Source organism: Zootoca vivipara, chromosome 1 (genome assembly GCF_965207765.1).
Source record: "Zootoca vivipara chromosome 1, rZooViv2.hap1.1, whole genome shotgun sequence".
NCBI lineage: Eukaryota > Metazoa > Chordata > Lepidosauria > Squamata > Lacertidae > Zootoca > Zootoca vivipara.
Window position 1 is genome coordinate 81,656,058 of NC_142582.1, and position 12,728 is coordinate 81,668,785.

Here is a 12,728-nt window from a genome sequence, read left to right on the forward strand (position 1 = left end):
ATCTAGTCTGGCATTCTGTTCCCAGTGGCCAACCAGATGCCTATGGTTAGGCTTCAGGCTGGACTTGAGTGCAATATCTCTCTCCCACTCATGTTCTCCAGCAACTGACATTCAGAGGCCTGCTGCCTTATTTCTCATTAATTTCTCTAATCCCCTTTTAAAGCTGTCCAAGCTGGTGGCCATCACTACATCTTGGGATAGTGAATCCCACAATTTAACTATGTTCTGGTGTGAAGAAATACTTCCTTTCATCTGTCTGTCCTGAATGTCTCACCACTGAGCTTCATAGGAAGACTGTGTTCTAATATTATGCGAATATTATGCTACTTTCAGTACTCTTTGACTAATTTTACAAATCTCTATCATGCCCTCTTTCAACAGCCACAAGATATTTGGATGGTGATACGCTGGTGGTCTTCAAGGCTTCTGTAGGCTCTTGGGTTGTTTTCCGCTTATTTTTTTTCAGACAGGAACATTTATATAAGGTGCGCTTGGACTGCACTCATCTTGAAAATGTGCTAGACAGCCCTCTTTACAACATCACAATGCAAATAGCAAATGTATCCAAGAACATAGTACTTACGGGGCCAGGATCCCTAGAGTTTTCAGAGACTGAACTGCAAATTTGGAGGCTCAACCTTACTGATGACAATGTATACATTTTATTACATCAGGGAAGGTAAAATGAATTGTGTTCCATGGATTGTGTTCCATGGCACCAACATTCAGCAGGTAAGAAAACTGCTAGTAGGCAGTTGATTTTCCCTATGATAAGGGTGTTCCCAATCAACCAGAAAAAATAATAATCATTTCATTAAAGGATTCTACCCCAAAGTGCAAAGGTACATTGTGGTATGTAGACAGTTAATGTGGTTCAGTTGACAGGTGTAAAATAACAAAGGCAAAACACACATCAATGGGAAAAGTAAACTATCATATTTATAAGATCAGATTTCTCTGTGCTGAACAAAAAGTGAGGTACAAAAACCTGCCTTTCAATGTTAACTGCCTAAAATACCCTCCCGACCAGCTGAAGAAAGCTGCATCCTTCATCTATTACTAGCAACAAAAGACAACAGAGTAAGCAATGACTCCAGTTAACCCATAAGTCACTGGTTCTGTTTCAAAGCCTCGCTTGCTTTCTGTTCCTCTGGCCACTGCTGCTTAGCAACCTCAACAGTGCTTTCATAGTCTATATTTATTCTAGAGGGATTTCATTCCCCCCCCCCACTTCTTTTTCTTTGTGAAAGTCTATTTTGAAAGAAAAGAAAAAGACGCTTGTTCTTCATCTCTTAACTGGGCATCCCAATGCCCTCTTTTTTGTAATAAAATAAAATACAATCAGATTGTGCTTGGCAAATAAAAGAAGTGCTGGACATCTTCTATTTACTTGGGATTAGAACCACATCTCACACACACCCTCCAGCCTTTGGTACCCATGTCAGAAGTGTGCTTGGGCTTTGAATTCCCTATTTACAAATCACAGTCCCTTGTGGAAATGGACGTGGGTCTTTTGTCAAACTCTCTGTTTGAACAGATAGCTCCTGAAGAAATCTTTTCATTGTCTTGGGGAATATCCTGTGCTGTACTTCACTAACGCTTTCAAGTAGTCGTGCAGTTTCTGAGTGGTTGGGCATTGGAGGAGAGAGGGGGGGAGATTGTGCCGCATCACTGACTCACCAGCAGATCTTGCATCATGCAGAGTGGAGAGAAGTGATACTCAGAGACCAGTTTTCATTCCGTCTATGCAACAAAAGGCACAGGTTTTTCAATAGGGGTTTTGTTTTTGTTTTTGAAGGGAGGGGGAATACAGTGGTAGAGGCAAATTGAAATGAGAGGAACTTCTATTGCTTCACTGACCTGGGGGGGAACAAGGAAGAGGAAGAAGGAGGAGGAGGAGGAAGAAGAAGAAGAAGAAGAAGAAGAAGAAGAAGAAGAGGAGGAGGAGGAGGAGGAGGAGGAGGAGGAGGAGGAGGAGGAGGAGGAGTTTGGATTTGATATCCCGCTTTATCACTACCCGAAGGAGTCTCAAAGCGGCTAACAATCTCCTTTCCCCTCCTCCCCCACAACAAACAATCTGTGAGGTGAGTGAGGCTGAGGGACTTCAAAGAAGTGTGACTAGCCCAGGGTCACCCAGCAGCTGCATGTGGAGGAGCGGGGACGCGAACCCGGTTCCCCAGATTACGAGTCTACCGCTCTTAACTGCTACACCACACTGGCTCTCTGACATATGGCAAAAACCATATATATTGAGTGTGGGGGAAGTAGTGAAGGGCCCCACAATCCTAGTGTCTCTTTGTTTCCACACTCTTTTCCATGGACTTTTCTCTATATAACTTTGTCCAGCCTTTATTTATAGCAGGGGTAGTCAACCTTTTTATACCTACTGCCCACTAATGGATCCTGAAGGAGGATTCAGCTTGTGCTGTAGAACCTCTTACCGCCCACCTAGAATCCTGAAATGCCCACCAGTGCAGGGGCGTAGCCAGGATCAAAATTAGGGGGGGGCAAGCTATGGTCGTTCAGGGGCGGGGCCAAGGCACGGGAGGGGAGGGGCCACGAAGTGGGAATGTGGGCGGGGCTACAGGGCCAGTGGGCCTAATGACATTGTGGCGGCGGCGGCAGCGGCCACCTTGTGCTTCTGGGGCTGGTAGCGTTGGCAGCTACCCTGCTTGGCTGGAGAGGATGGGAGGGTCGGGCAGGCGAGAGGGGGTGGCAGCGCGGGCGAGGGCGAGGTAAGGCACGGCCGCAGCCACGACGGCTCCAAGGCGTTGCTGCATATCAGCATAATATTTCAACCATGTCGTGGGTTCAAGCCCCACCTTAGGAAAAAATTCCTGCATTGCAGGGGGTTGGACTAGATGACCCTTGTGGTCCCTTCCGACTACAATTCTATGATTCTATTGATATATTACCATAGCATATGCATCATTCTGCTTTCTTGAATTGTCCTACTCCTAGGCATAGCAGCCAACTCCTAGAGGCCTAGGTGCCTCTCCCCTCCCCCCCAATTACTGGTAAATACCGTATTTGAAAGAGTCACCCCCCCCCATGTTGATGGGCTTTCTATGTGGGGCATATCTGCCCCCCCCCCAGTATTTTATTAAGGATGGAAGAGGGAGGGAAGGAAGGAAGAAATAGAGACAGGGATAACTCATATTTTTGGGTGCCTCTGGGTGATGCTGTGATGCTGGAACTCTGCAGCAAGAGGAGTCTTGTAAGCAGCTTTCTCTCTGCTTGATTTACAGCAGGCACGTCCAACAGGTAGATTGTGATCTACCAGTAGATCACTGGATGTCTGTGGTAGATCACTGGTAGGTCACTGGCATCCCTAAAAAAAGTTGAACTATGACCTGAAGCCCTAAACAAAAATGGGCCTCCCTCCCTCCTAAAAGAAGCTCAACAAGTTTGACCTAAACCCCAAAAAACAGGGCTTCCCTTCCTTAAAAAAACTCAACAGCTTTGACCTGAACCCCCCAAAAGGGGGTAGATCACCCCCAGTTTTTAAATCTGTGAGTAGATCAGAGTCTCCTGGGAGGTGGCCACCCCTGATTTACAGTATACAGATGCAGGAGGAGGGGCAGGCTGGAACACCTGTGCTTTTTATAAACATCATTGTGTCTGTCAAAGCTACAGCCCCCCCTTTCTTATTCACTTCCTTTTAGCCTTGCAGAGCCACCTTAGTCAAATTGAATCCTCTGCACCCTCATTAAATCGTCAATAGAACTCTTAATGTGATTCCTGAATGCCCATTAACAACTCCCACTCAAGAACAATAGGGTGAATTGGTCAGCTATCGAAACTTGCCTGGGGATATCTGCTCCATTGTCTTAACTGCTTAACTACTGGTAGCCACTTTGCTTTATTTATTTGATGTGTTTTTGTTACAGCTGTGGGTTCCCCCCCCCCAGCAAGCGGAGACTTAGCTGCTCTTGCTAAAGCAAAGCCCTTTCCACTTCAGTTTTTGGAGGGGAAAAGTGCTGGTTATGGTCTGTAAAATACATTAATTTTTTGCTTCTAGGGGGGGGCAGCTGCCCCCTCCTGCCCCCCTGCCTACGCCCATGCACCAGTGGGTGGTAGGGACCAGGGTGACAACCCCTGATTTATAGGATGGGCACCAGGACAGCACAGCTATTGCTCTGCCATAATAAGATATGGGGGAATGGAAGACATGGAAAGGCAGGTTAAGAACCTGACAACTCTACATGCAGTCCTGTCCACTTAACAGGATCGTTATTGATCCTGAAATCAGAGTTGTAACTCCAAATGACAGAGAGCCCGGCCCACTGGGCACGTAAGTGGAGACACTGTTTATTTATTTGCTCTGTCTCACTCGCTGGATCATCACCTTGTCGTGGTGAGTTGGACTTACACATCACTTGGAAAGACAGGAGAACTAATGCCAGTGTACTGGAAGAAGCAAAAATCACCAGTGTCAAAGCAATGATTCTTCAACATCAACTCTGTTTCAGTGTATCTGAAGAAGTGTGCATGCACACGAAAGCTCATACCTATGACAAACTTAGTTGGTCTCTAAGGTGCTACTGCAAGGATTTTTTTATTTTGTTTTTAAAAATGGAAAGCATAATGCTGGTGATCAACAAAAGAGGTTCAAAGACTGTCTCAAGGTAAATATTTAAAAATATAGCATAAACACTGACAACTGGGAAACACTGTCCTGCGAGCACTCCAATCAGAGAACAGCCTTTACCAAAAGTGTCATGGACTTGAAGACCCTTGAAGACAAGATGAAAGGGAGAAACATGGTAAGAGGAAGTCACGCTTGGCAAACCCTCACTGTGATCAACTCCCGTCCAGAAACCTATGTCCCCACTGTGGAAGGACGAGTGGATCCAGAACTGGCCTCCACAGTCACTTACAGACTCACTGTTAAGATCGTGTTCACGGTAGACAATGTTACTTGGCTACGAGTGATCACCAAAGAAGAAGAAGAAGAAGAATTGCTCTGTGTATCAGATGCTTTTTTCATACAAAATGCTCAAGGCAGCTTACAGCATTTAATTGAAAACAATTAACATGCACAATTCAAATGCTAAGTATACAAATCCAAGACCATAAAATACTGGAAGAAACAAGCTATTTCATAATAAAACCCAGAAAAACAGAACAAAACCCATTTAAAGAATCTAATTGAAAACCAAACTAGAAACGTTTTCTCGGTCACTGGCAGGATTCCAGCAATGAAGAAAACTGACAAGCCTCCCTCAGGGAGGTTGTTTTATAACGTAACAAGGTAGGAGTGCCCTACCTTGTACACTCAAACACTGCACTACCTTAAAAGTGTGTAAAAATATTGCAGTCACCCCCCTGGCAGATCTAAATTGGTAGACCTAGTGTCCATGTACTGGTGAAGCTGCATCCAGAAAACATCTTTCCACTCATTTTGGGGACTCTCAGTCCTTTCCCTGGCTCCTTTCACTTCATCCAGTCCTTAATTAATTTCATTACTTCTACAAGCAACTTTGCAGCCCCTTCCTCACTGCATCTCTCACCCCCCCCCCCAAAAAAAGCCAGGTTGGCAATACTGGACTTCAGCGTTGTCATATATTACTTTCCATCTCCCTTCACCAAAATGGGTATAACAGCACTATGCTATTTTGCAGGGCTGGCATGATCCACACTTGTTTAGCCACAATCCTGCCCCCTGCAGTATGGGCATGATAATGATGAACTTTATTTGCATTGGCATTAAGAGAGTAATTTTCAACAGATTTACAAACTCAGAAGAAAACCATTTTTTATTTTTATTTTTTGGTTTCTAATCCCAAATTTAAAAGATCACAAGCCCCTACCTTTGCTACTACATGTTGTTGAGTTGACACACTATTCCACAATCACTGCTACACTAAAATGCTGGTTTTAATGAGGCAGCAGTTGCTTCTCCACTAGGAAAGACCAGCAGAAAAGGATTAGCAATAAACCAAGAGTCTAGATAATGGAAGTTTCACTTGAGTTTTCTCTTTGTCTAATTGGTTAGCTCTGCTTTCCTAAATGTTAGTCACTGCTATGACTTCATTCATTGGCTGAAAACCACTGAAAGGTGGGCGTAGACTCGTTTCTCACAAAACAAAATGAATTTGGTCTCATATCTTAGGTTCTACAAATGGTAGAAACACTCCTTTTTAATGAAAGCTGGGAGTTGGGGAATTATGGTTCATCAAAGATTCTGAATTAGAGAAATGTGAGTGATCTCTTGCTTTGGTGTGCATTGGCAGGATGCGCTGGCTGCATTATGTGGCTGTACAGTATTTAATTCAATGGTCCAAATCCTACTTAGTACTTCATATTAAGGCTAACAGTGTGCATTAGTCATAATGAAGCAACTAACTAAAAAATCATTTCTTGTTTATCTCAACTTTCCACAATAGATTAGTATTCATTTTGAAGAACAAAGGAACAGAGAGGCTTTCCCCACTGATATGTAAAGGCATATGATAATATATTACCCAATTCACACGTGAGAGAGGTGAGCTTTATGATCAATCTGGGATAATGCTGCTGAATAAATTGAAAGCTAAGCATGCATGAACAGGTTTAGTTTTTTGTTTTTGTTTTACCACATATGCTTATTAATGTGCTTCATTGCATAATTTAGAAAATGGGGTTAGTACCAAGCCAGATATTTAAAATAAAATAAAATGGAAGAAAGCAAGACTAAAATTAGAATAATAGCTGACACAAGAGCTGAAATTAAGATGCACGATCTTCTGGGGTCAGGGAAAGCCTGGGCAAAAAAATAAGACTTGCCAAGTCATTTGAAGTAAATGACGATTGGTGCTTCATGCATGACAGAGGGAACGGCATTCCACAGTATGAGGTCAACAGCAGAAAATGCCAGTTTTGGGGTCACTGACCTATGATTTTCAGTAGGGTACAGTGCCAGAAGTAGAATTTCCACAGATCATCTATGTGATCTTACAGATCTCACAGGGGCAGGTGATCTTTCAGGTAACCTAGTCTCAAATTTCTCATGACTTTAGGTTACGAAGACCCTGAGTATGGCTTGGTGACTGACCATAAGGCAATGCAGTTCCCTTAGTGCAAGTGCAATGTGTGTGTGTTCAGGTGCTCCACTCAACAACCAGGCCACAGCAATGTGTACCAGTTGCATCAAACCTATGGAAAGCGCCAAACAAGAGGGTGTTTCCTTTTACTGCTGCTGTTGCCCCCAAAACAGGGAAAGGTGAATTCAGGTACTGTCTCCCCTTTCTCCTCCTCTCTACTGCAGCTGCAGCAGCATTCATAGCAGCAGTGGGAAAGAGGTCTGCCCTTCCTTCCTTCCTTCCTTCCTCCTCTCTTGTTTCTCTGTTTTCCCACATGGAGAAAGTATTTCTTCTTCTTTTGGGGAGAAATCTAGAATTTTGAGAATCAGAATGGCAGTAGCTCTGTATATACAAGGGTACTGCCAATTATCCTACCCTTGATGAAAGGAAGATCTATGAAGTAAACACTGTACTCTCTATATTATCCTGAACTATTCCCGACCCTTTGAAGATCTACCTAGACTCTACATACCACACTATGGTTGAAAGTGCTCTCTTTGAGCAAAAAAAAATCCTGCTCAGCACATTTGCCAGGCCTGTTCTACACTAGAGGTTGGTTCAGGAAAACATTAACCTATGGCTGGTAAGAGTAAGGAAATCAATATTGTAAACACATAACGTAATCCCCACAAAGGATGCAGCTAATATCACGTGTAAATAATGAGGAAACCTTTAACTATACAGGTGTATTGACCTCCTCCCCTCCCTCTGCTGCCATCTGTTCATTACGATTGGTGGCAGATGCTTTATTGATGAAACCGCTCTGAGTTTCATCTGTGAGCAAACTGTGTCTGGCGGCGGTTCGCCCCCACCCCAGCTTTCTCATAACTGTAGGTTTTCTGATGGTTTGAAATATAAGTCTTGCCACTCCGCAGTTCTCCCAGTTGGTTTTGGCTTATATAAGGGCTCAGCTAAGGCGCTGCTGAACAAATTCAAAGAGGTTAGTCTGCTTTCTGGGCCTTAGGAGATAAGCTGTGCAATTGTTCAGAGTTCATGGTGTTAACTTTCATGTATAGAACGTGTGGTGGGTGCTTTAAGTCAATTAACTAACTAAGTCCATATTTCAGTGTCCCAGGGTCAGGAACCATCCCTTTCCCCCGTCTGTCTGTTTCTTCTCCTTACAATGAAGCCTAGCCTAGCAATGCCTATGTACGTAGTCACTGATTAACAGCAGCAGCAGCAACCATAACAAATCCAGTGCAAAAGAAAAAGCAGCGACAATGGAAGTAGACTTGTATTTTGGGTCTTCAGCAAGAGAAGTTTATTAGCATATGTAAATGATCAGAGGCTTCAGAGGACTCCCCTGCCCGTAAACACACAGACTGAGGTTTCTGTCAGGTTTTGCCTGGTGGTGAATGATCCTTCTGGGTACTCATTGGTTCATTCATTAATTTTTTTTGGAAAAACCACCCTTCACTGGTTTGGACGCGAGAGGTTTACAAAATACATTCAATGTGGTCAATAATAATAATAGTAAAACCTTTGCAATCTTAACCACGATTTAAAATAATGGTTTTAAATTCACGCCGTCACAGCACTACAGCAGAAGGCAACACCCATGGCCGAAAACACATCCACCTCTTCCAAAATAATTAGAACAACAAGGAAGCCCCCAGAAAGAGGAAAATCCACAGATGGGTTGCCACCACCAAGAAAGCTCTGCCCTGAATCACTAGACAATGAGCTTCTCTATCAGAAAAGCAGCCTGGTACAGAGGTGGCATGATAGGGAAAGGTGGGTCTTTACTGACTTGGGATGGTGCTGTATGCCAGTGTGTTTTTCTGTTTGTGACAATTATCACAATTAATGGTTACTTTAAGAATTGAGGCACATCTATGCTGTTAAATGACCTGGGCATTCACAATGGGTTTCTGAAATAGACTACCAAAATTCACATTAATAGGTTGGAGAGAAAACAAAACTTTTTCTTTGCTTCTTGGGGTTTTTTCACTCCTGCTATGCTTCGCTTTGCACAACACTGTGAAGTTCACTAGTGAAAGGGGGAGCAAGGAGTGAGGAGTATTTAGGAGTGGTTTGTGGTCCAGCATGCTTAACTTTGTGAATTTATGGGACAGCTTTGCACCTATCTTACTAACTCCTCAGTTCTGACTGGCTGATTTGAAAACAAGTAGGAGAAAGAAACAAAGAATAATAATTTCACAAAATAAAATATCGGATTTTCTAAGAGTATGGCAGTATTTATGTACTTTCTGTTTCTCTTATAACAGGATCTTTAGAGAAATTGAACCTATTATTATTATTATTATTATTATTATTATTATTATTATTATTATTATTATTGCCTCCATTTTATTTTTATTGTTTTTGCCTTCTTTCAGCAGCTTTCTGCATTCCAACAGGATCTCCAAACCTAGAAACCTAGAAATTCAAAAACTGAGCTCACATTGACAACCACAAATAATCACTATCCCAAGAGCTAAAATCACAAAGAATGATAATTCAGGTGGTGGAAACTGCTCTAATTAAGAAGTTTTTGTATTGCATTTTTTAATAACCATGATCCTAAAGCCCTCTTTATATACAAGACTACACTTCCTTATAATTTAAACATCAGCGTTATCATAAAAAATGAGCCTTCATTTGAAAATAAGTCATAAACAAGAGGGCTCATTTGAGCCTGCACAGAGTGCTGTTCCCCCTAACTGCTAAACACAGTTGGATAAAACTGTAGGACTTATTTTTTAAAAGAAAGAAAGAAAGAAAGAAAGAAAGAAAGAAAGAAAGAAAGAAAGAAAGAAAGAAAGAAAATGCAGATTGTGCATTCCTGGCAAAGACGAGCCTGGTGCTGTTACCACCACCAGAACTTTAATTGCTGAATAGCAGCCCTGTTTAGGGAAGTTTTTAATCTGTGATATTTGATGTATTTTAATGTTTGTTGGAAGCCGCCCAGAGTGACAGGGGAAGCCTAGCCAGATGGGTGGGGTACAAATAATAAATTATCATTATCATTATCATTATCATTATTATTATTGTCACACAACTATTAAGCAAAACGAAATTGCTGCTCCATCTTCCTGTGCCATATTTCAAAATGTGCCATATTCCTGTCCAGCCAGAAACTCCATGGGGCTTACTTCCAATTCTGTTCACACATAGGACTTGGCTGCAAAACTGGACAAACCAGTTTCCACGATCTTCTTCTGAAGTTGTAGTAAAAGGCTCTGAAGCCAAAAAAATCTCTCTGAAGGATTCAATGTACGATCAACAGTCCTAGGCACTGCATTTTTTGCAAGATAAAAATGGAATTCACATAAATAGTTAAGAGATGGAAAATAAACCTACCAGAATGCCTAGTCCATCTTCTGCCCTTCTCCGTTCCTGGCCAATAATGCAGGTGCTCTAGTGGTTAGTCTATCTGCTTGAGTTACACAGACAAAGGACTTCTTTCTTGGGGCCAGCAAAATAGAAGCCAACCCTCTTGTTACAAACTGCCAGTCTTTCTTCATAGTCTCAATCTGTTTAAAATATGAAGAGAATATTTCATTCAGTATTACGTGGGCAGCAGGGACACTGAATGACTGCTGCATTCATTCAAGAAAGGAGGAAGCTGCTATGGAACCCATAGCAGTGCCCCCTCGTGACAAGCGAACTCAATAGCTGTGGTGGCCTTTCAATCAATGGGATAGCTCTTCACAAGTAAAACCTGCCCAAAGGAGGTGGGAGTCATACAGAACTCAATGGTCTACAACTCATGGTTTCTCAGGAGAAACCTCTTGTCTGAGTATGAGAAGTACGGAGCCCATGGAGCTTCTGATAAAAAAATGGGGGTGCAAAACGACTGCAAATTTTGTCTCATTAAACCCAGCTTGCAGTCCTCTTACTGAGAACTTAAAATGGACAGATCAGAATATGTCTGTCCTGTTTCATTTTTGCTGGAACTAATGAATAGGCCTGTTCTGTGTCTGAAGCTTAGAGCTGATTTTGGAAAGGATGCATGGAAAGTTTGCATTTAAATTGCATTCATTATTATCTGCATAATTGTACATATTTCACTCAAAATCCATAAATGTTCAATGGGGAATGACTTTTGCTTCCGCCATGGAACTTCCCTTCCCTCTCCTCTCCCCATGTGCCCCTGGAGGGGAGAGAGGGAGGGAAAGTCCCATTGCGTGATTGCAAATTGTCCCAAGGGAGCAATGACTTTGTCAGATGCAACCCATAATTTTGAGTGCAATTGTTGCACACCAAAACAGCATTGCAAACTCTGACTGCGAGTTGCAAGCAAATTCTGGCCCATTGGACTGAATCAGTCTGCTGCAGAAAGCCTACCAAATTCCCCCTCCATCCTTATTGGGAACTGCTTTATTATTTTCAAAGGAGAAAAGTTGTCATGGCAGATCACTGGTGCCCATCTAATCCGGACTGTGCTAGTTTCATATATGGGATTCTCTAACAAAGACTCTTCTCTGGGTCTCAAGAAACTCTAGTGGTTTTAGGGTAATGATAAACCAACACCAATAGTGGAAGAAATATGACTTTCTTTCATATGACCTCTGAATTTTCTGTGTCTATAGCAGGCATCCCCAAACTTCGGCCCTCCAGATGTTTTGGGCTACAATTCCCATCATCCCTGACCACTGGTCCTGTTAGCTAGGGATCATGGGAGTTGTAGGCCAAAACACCTGGAGGGCCGCAGTTTGGGGATGCCTGGTCTATAGAATCCAAATGGATATGACCAGCACCTACTCCCCTTAAAGTCTGTAGACCAAATGTCACAACATAATTGTTTCAAGACAAGTAATACAGTTTTTCAACAGCTTGTCCAATAGAGGGCAACAGTAGACACATAATTCTGAAAATTTCATCAGTCTATGAGTAGAAATACAACAATGCTGAAGGTATTGTAATTTTTGTTTTACACAAAGCATCTCGTTGGAGTTGCAATGCTGGGGCATGGTCCCAACTGGTCCCTTCATGTTGGCAGTAGGACTGGATTACTACTGCTTTACCAGTTGTCCCACATGAGAATATTACTTGATGCCAATGGTGCGAGACAAAGGTGAGGTATTGTGGCATATCTGACACCCAGCAGCCCAAGAATCCTGATGTAGGGTCATAGTTCAGTGAAACAACATCAGTTTTTTCTATACTCTGACTATGATTTTGTCAGATGCCATGCCAGACAACAGGAGTCTTAGGGACATGAAGGTCTTTATGCAAATCTTGTATGTCTGGACCTTGTAGAGACATAACAGTTCCATCCTAATTGCCATTAAACTTTGAGCAAATTAAGGGGGTTTCAATATTTTATAGAAATTAAGATGGGGGTGCTTTATATACCACGGGCTGTAACAAAACCTGCTTCTTTACATCAGTGCAGTTGGTGAAGAGCCATAGGATTGATCTGTAATACATTTTAGGCCAGGCATCCCCAAACTAAGAGGACCAGTGGTTAGGGATGATGGAAATTGTAGTCCAAAACATCTGGAGGGCTGAAGTTTGGGGGTGCCTGTTTTAGGCTTTCCTCTCACACTATATACGCAGTAACTGCTTTACTGTGAAGCACAGTGCACATCTATATAATAGTAAAATAGGTATTTTAGTGGTAGTAAAATACAAACATTCAGCTATAAAAAACACTCCCCCACCCACCCTTCTCATGTTGTGTCTGAAGATCCTAAACCAAATTAAACACCACCTTAA

At 42.5% G+C, this 12,728-nt stretch overlaps 1 protein-coding gene and 1 long non-coding RNA gene across 3 annotated transcripts in view; one reads left to right on the plus strand and one right to left on the minus strand.

The window, feature by feature from the left end:
- The window catches only part of LOC148687642 (uncharacterized), a 680,192-nt gene that overhangs the window by 256,275 nt on the left and 411,189 nt on the right, over positions 1-12,728 (plus strand). The window lies entirely within an intron of this gene.
- Positions 1-12,728, minus strand: part of LRRC4C (leucine rich repeat containing 4C) — a 137,455-nt gene that overhangs the window by 78,764 nt on the left and 45,963 nt on the right. Inside the window, exon 2 of one of the 2 annotated variants that reach the window (XM_060278575.2) lies at positions 10,368-10,540. The exons of the other annotated variant lie outside the window; for it this stretch is intronic. The gene's annotated coding sequence lies outside the window, so the exon portion shown is untranslated. The remainder of the gene's footprint in view (positions 1-10,367; positions 10,541-12,728) is intronic. 2 annotated transcript variants of the gene reach the window in all.